At 42.9% G+C, this 7,837-nt stretch overlaps 1 pseudogene; it reads right to left on the minus strand.

Annotated features, from left to right (window-relative positions):
• Positions 1 to 1,958: 1,958 nt before the first annotated feature.
• LOC101002239 lies at positions 1,959 to 6,616 on the minus strand (annotated as a pseudogene).
• Between the last annotated feature and the right edge of the window lie 1,221 nt (positions 6,617 to 7,837).

Raw genomic sequence — 7,837 nt, forward strand, 5'->3', positions numbered from 1 at the left:
CTATCACTGTGCTCATTTACAATTCCAGAAGGAAAATACAAGTTGGCAAAAAAAAGAAAAAAGAAAAAGAAAAAGTGGTGAGGAATCCTCAAGTCAGGTGCAATAACTGACAGACAAGATTTTGGCCGACAGTCTTGGATCCACATTTCAATCAGGGCCTTCCACAGAAAGGGGAAAGACTTCCCTCCCAGGGGTTAGAATCTATCATTCTCCTTTCTCATTAAATCATTAGAGCAATGTTTCTTTGCTTTGCTTTGTTTTGTTTTGTTTTGTTTTGTTTTGTTTTGTTTCATGGAGACAGAGTCTCACTCTGCTGCCCAGGCTGGAGTGCAGTGGTGCAATCATGGTTCACTGCAGCCTCGACTTCCCAGGCTCTAGTGATCCTTCCACCTCAGCCTCCTGAGTCGCTGGGGCCATAGATGCACATCACCCCCACCTGATTTTTTATTATTTGTAGAAACAAGGTCTCATCATGCTGCCCAGGCTGGTCTTGAACTCCTGGGCTCAAGTGATCCTCCCGCTTTGGTCTCCCAAAGCACTGGGATTACATATGTGAGCCACCACACCCAGTCTATAGCAATGTTTCATTTGCTCAATATTGTTACATGTACAAAAGATTACAAAAAAAGGAGTCACAAAAACATCTTGAACGTCCAATTTTTCCCACCAAAACATCAACTTTTAGGTTTATGACAGGGCCTGAGAATTCTTCAGTGGTCTTAAAATAGGAAAACAAACACTATGGCTACAAAAAAAAAGAAAAAGAAATGAGGTAGATAAATTAAAGCTTTCACACCTAGGACTTGCCTGTCCCAACTTTGTAGCCTTCATGAAATATTCAAGGAAAAAAATCTTCATAATTACTTGGCGTAAGTCACACTAAGGAAATTAAACAAAAAAATTAGTATGTGAGTTTGTAATAGAAAATGCCCTTCCATAAGTTTCTTCTTAAGAATGAAAACCTAGTTCTCCAATAGAGTAGCCACTGGCAAGCTAAATTAAGTCAGCTGAGCTTTCCCTGCTCAAGTGCCCACCTCTTCCGGAGTTCAGGAAGACAAAGGCATCTGAGAGATGTGGACAGGACACAGGCACTCTGAGGCCAACTGAGCTGTATCTAAATAAGCAGCAACACAGACATTGACTCCCTAAGGACTAATATAAGTAGATATGAGGGCATCCCACTTAAGGTTCTAAGGCTGAAGCAATTTTATAATTCCACAGCCTTAGGTTTCTCTGTTGTTTTTTAAGTACATTCAAACAAACAAACAAACAAAAAGATGGAGACAGGGTTGCGGACATATAAAACAGGTACCTAAATAGATGAAGGGCCTTGTCCTTTTACCCACATCAGTTACTATGGAGTATCCAGTACCTCTCTTTTCAACAGGCTAAGTAGTTAGTTGTCTTTTCCACTGTGGTTCAGTAAGGTCCAACGGTTCTACCTTGAAATAGATAACAGTCTTTGGAAAAAGTCACTCTAGGTTGTACAAAGATTCTATGTATACAGCTTGTCACAAGTAACAAAGCTACTTTGCAAGACCCATTTCTTTCCAAAATTTAAAAAAGAATTTTAGTCTGTACTTGTTTGGGTGTGATTTTTGTTGTTGTTGTTCACTTTTTGCAAAGCAGCATAGCAACAATCATGATTGTAGAACTTGCCTGAGATTGTGGTCATAACCCTTATAAACATCATTTGCATACCAGTAAGAAAAAGAAAACAGGAAGAGACGAGTTCTTTCTTTTTTCTTTTCTTTTTAAGACGGAGTCTGGCTCTATCACCAGGGCGGAGTGCAGTGGCACGATCTCGGCTCACTGCATCATCCATCTCCCGGATTCAAATGATTCTCCTGCCTCAGCCTCCCGAGTAGCTGGTATTACAGGCACTCACCACCACACCCAGCTAATTTTTGTATTTTTAGTAGAGACAGCATTTCACCATGTTGGCTAGGATGATCTTGATCTCTTGACCTCGTGATCTGCCTGCCTCGGTCTCCCAAAGTGCTGCAATTATAGGCTCGAGCCACCGCATCTGGCCAGGAGATGAGTTCTTATTAAAAAGAGCAGATTCTAGAGATTTCAATCTGCTTGCATTTCTCTTTCCACGCAAGTTCTCCTTGAGTTTGGCTGACCACAATCTCGTCTTCTTCCGGGAAGTGAGGAAACTGGTGTTTGGGAATGCTCCCAGAAGCACCTGTTTTTGCCATATCTGCACTGATACCCCAATGGAAGCCATCCACGTTGGAGACAGTGGCGTTATTTATATTGAAGTTGATTCCCAAGGAAACCAGGAGGGTAGGAACACTGCCACTCTGGATCAGAGATCTCACTGGTCTTCATGGCTATACCACCATTGAGTGTGCTGGTGTCCTGGTTCCACACAACAGGGCCCAAGTTCACTGAAGTGGACAGAATTTCCCTGGGAAATATTTGAGACTCTTTCCATCTGTACCTAACAGAGTTATGGTGTTCTTAATAGCCAGCTTCCTACCATGGCGTGCTGAGTCATATAGTGGACCTTCCAGTTGCATTTGGTGGTAAAAGCTCACCCACAAATGTTGCATGCAAAAGGTTTCTCTCCAGTGTGAGTCTGCTCGTGAATCTGAAGAAGGCTAATGGGTGAGAAGTTCTTCCCACACCGTGTGCAGCTGTGTTGCTTGGCCTGTTGGCATGGTTAGGCCGCTGACAAAGGGGTCATCCCCAGGGACAATGTGGAGGGTTCGACAAATGTGCCAGGGACTTCAACTTTGACATAGATTGGCTGAGCTCGGATAAACATTGAAGGGAGATGGCTCCAACCTTCTATCTTAATCGGGCTGTTTTCAGAGCTTTCTGCTTTGTCTCTGGCATCAGGAGACTGACTGATCCTTCCTACTTGGCCATTGGCTGGGGAGAGTACCTGGAAGGCTGTGATTTCCACGATGTCTGGACTTCAGCTCTGATACTCCCGGGCTCCCATCGGTGAGGACCAGTCGTTGGTCAAGCTGTTTCTCTTCGTGGAACTGTTTTCTCTGCTGCTCTGGTGCTGCAGGCCAAAAGGGGCAGGACCCACGTTTCCCAGGGCATCTGAAGAAGCCATCATGGTGAACCCTAGTATAGGTGATGCCTACTGCATGCTGGGAGGAGGCACAGGGACCTTTGAGGAGCTACTAGAGGCCTCCTGGGAGCTGACTTCATCTACACTGGTGCTTTCAAAAACATCATTATGGCACATGGCACTGGTGCTGCCATTCTCCTCCACCGTCATTGGTTCAGGACCCATAAAGTCACAGGAATTCTCTGGCAGGGGAAGGTTGGAATTCTGACTGTCCATGTCCATCTGAATATGCTGCTACAACATCACAGCACTGGTGAACTTCTTCTGATAGAAAAGGCACAGATGATGTGCCTTTATAGATGTGTTGGGTTGGTGAATCCCAATGTATCTTAAGGGATGCTTTTGGTAGAAAAAGTTCAGCCACAGATCTTAAATTGGAATGGTGTCTCCAGAGTGCGGATGCAGCAATGCATTTAGAGGAAGCTTTAGCAGATCTTACACTGGAACGGTGTCTCTGGAGTACGGATGCAGCAAAGCATTTAGAGGGAACTTTAGCAGCTTAATACTTGGTGGCAAATGAGGCATTTGTTGAGGTCCGTGGTGGTCATGTCGATGTACTCCACCAGCTGCTGCAATTTCAGAGTCTCTGATCCTGGTTCAGGGGTCCCACTTTCTTGGAAGCCACCAACCCTCGAGGAATTATGGTTTGGCCCCATGCCAGGAAGTGTGGGCTACAGGTCACTGGGCAATGGGTCACCTGTGAGGTCCTTGGGGTTAGGTCCCAAAGAGAGCTTTTGAAGTAGCCCTACAGAGGGGATTACAAGAACAGGTTTTGTGTCTAAAGAGAGACTCAGTTCATCTATTGATACACAAAGAATGCATAGGGGATGTGATTCCTACCACCATTTTGTCCTAGAACTCAGCAAACAACTGAGGGTTTGCCTTCACCTGAGGATGTTGGTGAACGTGCATCTTGAGGTTGCCCTTGGTGGTGAAGCAGTTATCACAGACAGAGCACACAAAGGGTCTCTCTTCCCATGTGAAAGTGGAGGTGGATCTGCAAGGAGCTATCAGTCTCAAAAAACCTTGCTACAATACTTACACTTGTCCTTGTAGAGGATAACCTCGTCTTCGGGTTTGACATCCACTGAGGTTCAGTGGCTTCCCCTTCCCTTTCTTGGATGGGTCTAGTGCCCCAGTGGAGAAAGGACTTTGGAAGTGCACCAAGCCCGGGGCCTTAGGAAGCAAAGCACTCAAGAGGGGGAATATTACATTTGAAGCACCCTGGTCCCATCCAGCTTCACAGCAAAGGGCATCAGCCCTGGGGATGGAGAACTGGTGGTGAAAAGGATGTTGGTGTGAGTTAGTATGGCTTGTTTCAAGGTGTCCAGAGACAGACCTTGGCTTCCAGCTTTCAGGCTGAGCAAAACCACAGCTGCAGGAACCTGCTGGGACAGGTGACTGCACAAGGTCTTCAGGGTGTTGGCCCCTTCCCCACCTGAGTGCAAGGCGTGCTAAGGCCCACTTATCCACCTGGATGTGGATCTGATTGGTGAGCTGAATCTACCATAGCTGCTGCGGCACAGGATCTTCTCAAGGACCCACGGGATGCTGTTGATACTGGGCACAGAGGCTGGCAGTGCATCTTAGCTCCACTGATTTATTACCACTTTGGTGCCCTGTAGTGCCTGCAGGCTCACATAGTGTTGGCTACTTTGCCTTTGAGTAAATAGCTTATCTCCTGGAGTGTGGGTGGCAGGCCACCTCTGGTTTTTAGGTACACCACAAACTCCACACCCAGCTCCTTCTTCATGTTCCCTAAGCGGCCACCATTCTCCCTGTGACCATCCTTACTGTTTGAACAAAGTGGCTGGTGGCTCAGCACAGCTCCAGAGAAGTCTCCTGAAGGCGCTGGCCCCTCGCTGTCATTCATGATGACAACACAACTGGTGGATTTTCAGTGCAATTTTTCTTATGTTCTAAGAACTCAAAGATGCTAAAGAACTCTGCACAACATTTCTCACATTTGTGTGTTTCCTCCCAATGAAGCCACTTTATCATCGTGATTCCCTGGGCAGTTCGCTGGAGCACCTAAAGTTTGGATGTCTGGCCTCCAGAACGATGAGAGAATAAATTTCTGTTGTTTTAAGCCATCGCGTTTGTGGTTGTTTGTTACAGCAGCCCTGGCTCCCAGGCCACCAGAGCCACTGGGGCCACATCTGCAAATGCTGGGGTCAGCTTCTCCAGCTGCTGCTCACCCTGGTCCTCCTCCTAGTTGATGTGCTGGGGTTTTGCCAGCTTGTGCCTCGACGTGGTGTGAGGAAAATGCAAATCAAACCCACAATGAGATACCACTTCACATCCATTAGGATAACTTATTTAAAAAAATTAAAACCTGAAAATAACAAGTGTTGGCAAAGACGTGGAGAAACTGGAACATTTGTGCATTGCTAGTGAGGATGTAAAAGGTGCGGCCACTACAGAAAACAGTATGGCAGCTCCTCAAAAAATTAAACATAGAATTACCACATGATTCAACAATTCAATTTCTGGGTATATACTCAAGAGAATTGAAAGCAGGGACTCAAACAGGTATTTGTGTACCGTTGTTCATAGCAGCAGCATTCACAGTAGCCAAAAGTGAAAAACAGTGCAAGTGTCTATCGTTAAATGAACAAATAAATACAATATGGTATATACATATAATGGAATATTATTCAGCGCTAAAAAAGAATGAAATTCTGACACATGCTACAACACAGATGAACTTTGAGAATATTATGCTAACTGAAATAACCCAGCCTTTGAAAGACAAATACTGTATGACTTCATTTATATGAGGTGCCTAGAATTGTCAAATTCATAGGGACATAAAGTTGTATGGGGGTTACCAGGGGCGTAGGGGCTGGGGAAAGAATGGGGAATTACCATTTTATAACTACAGAGCTTCTGTTTGGAATGATCAAAAGTTCTGGATAGGTGATAGGTGCACAAATTATAAATGTGCTTAATGCCAGTGAAAATGACACACACTTAAAAGTGGTTAAAATGGTAACTTTTATGTTATATATATGCTTTAATCACAATAAAAGGTATATGCTGGTCAATCCTAAGCAGGAGAATGGATAAACAAATTGTAGTATATTCATACAATAAAATACTACTCAGCAATATTTTTTAAAGCTACTGATATGCCCAAAAGCATGGATGAATCTCAAAAACATTATATTTAGCAAGAGAAGCCTTACAAAAAGGGATATATACAGATGATTCCACTTATACCAAGTTCTAGAATAGGCTACATTATTCAAAGTGAAAAATATCAGAAAGTGGTTGCCTGGAAGGGGGTTGGTTTTGATTAGAAAGGGCTTGGAATTTTCTGAGGTGAAGAAAATATGCTATATTTTGGATTTCATGGTTGTACATAATTGCCAAAATTCATTTAATTTAACACTGAAGGTTTTATCATATGTAAATTATACCTCAAAGATACAGAAAAATTCTCTTGGTCGAAATTTCTTTCTAGATGGACAGTACTAACCTGAGTATCCTAATGGTCCCTCTCCTTTCTCTCATCTCCATGGCTGCACAATCTCCTGCCTGTCTCTTTTTGATTGACACTTTCCTTATTTGAGGCTGCTAATATATTAAATCAGGTTACATTAACATTTTACAGGGTTGATACATATTCAGTCTTCCTAAGGTGATTTTTCACGTCACCTTTCTGACACTTTATGAGGTTATATGACTTCTTCACATAACCTCCCAAAGTCAACCCTACCATAATGATCAAGTTTTAAGCATATACTTCACGATAGCCCCAATGCTAGAATATGATATTACTTGCAGTAGATGAGCCCTAGAAGTAAACAAGATGGTCCAATATGTTAGTTTACAGTCAGATAACATGATTAAGTTGAAGCATATGAAATTGCCAAGGTTTCTCTTATTTTCAACAAATGTGAATTACATATGCCTCAAAAAGTAATTTTTTTTTTTTTTTTTTTTTTTTTGAGACAGAGTCTCGTCCTGTGGCCCAGGCTGGAGTGCAATGCCGTGATCTCAGCTTGCTGCAACCTCTGCCTCCCGGGTTCAAACGATTCTCCCACCTCAGCCTCCAAAGGAGCTGGAGGTGGTGGCACCCGCCACCATGCCCAGCTCATTTTTGTATTTTTAGTCAAGACAGGGGTTCATATTGGCCAGACTGGTCTCGAACTCCTGACCTCGTGACCCGCCTGCCTCGGCCTTCCAAAGTGCTGGGATTACAGGCGTGAACCACCGCGCCTGGGCATTACTAAAAATTGAATTCAATTATTAAAAATTTAATAATCTGATATTTTTCTCAACATTCTCAATAAGTAATGCAGCATAAGATGACTATTTCTTTTAAAATTAGAAAAATTTAATAACTAAGCACAAATGATTAGTTGAATGATTTTAAAACAAGCTGTCATATAAGTAGTTAAATAATTACGTTAAATTTAAATAATAATAATTAGTTAAATAATTGTTTTAAAAGATGAGTGAAGTATGTAAAAGATTTTAACTAAATATTGTTTATATACATATGCTCATGGTGGCCCAATATTTTGCTGGAGGTCATCTTGCAACAACTGAGATTAGCCTCTGTGTCTCATTCATTGTTACATTCTTAGCACCCAGCAGAGTGCCTGAAATACAGCAGATGCTCAAGAAATATCTGCTAAAATGAACAAATAAGACAGACTTTTTGTCAGATGAACCATTACATCCCCAAAACATATATCCCAACATCTTTTGCCTATAAAGGAAGCCCCCAGATAA

The sequence above is a fragment of the Papio anubis genome, chromosome 18 (assembly GCF_008728515.1).
Source record: "Papio anubis isolate 15944 chromosome 18, Panubis1.0, whole genome shotgun sequence".
NCBI lineage: Eukaryota > Metazoa > Chordata > Mammalia > Primates > Cercopithecidae > Papio > Papio anubis.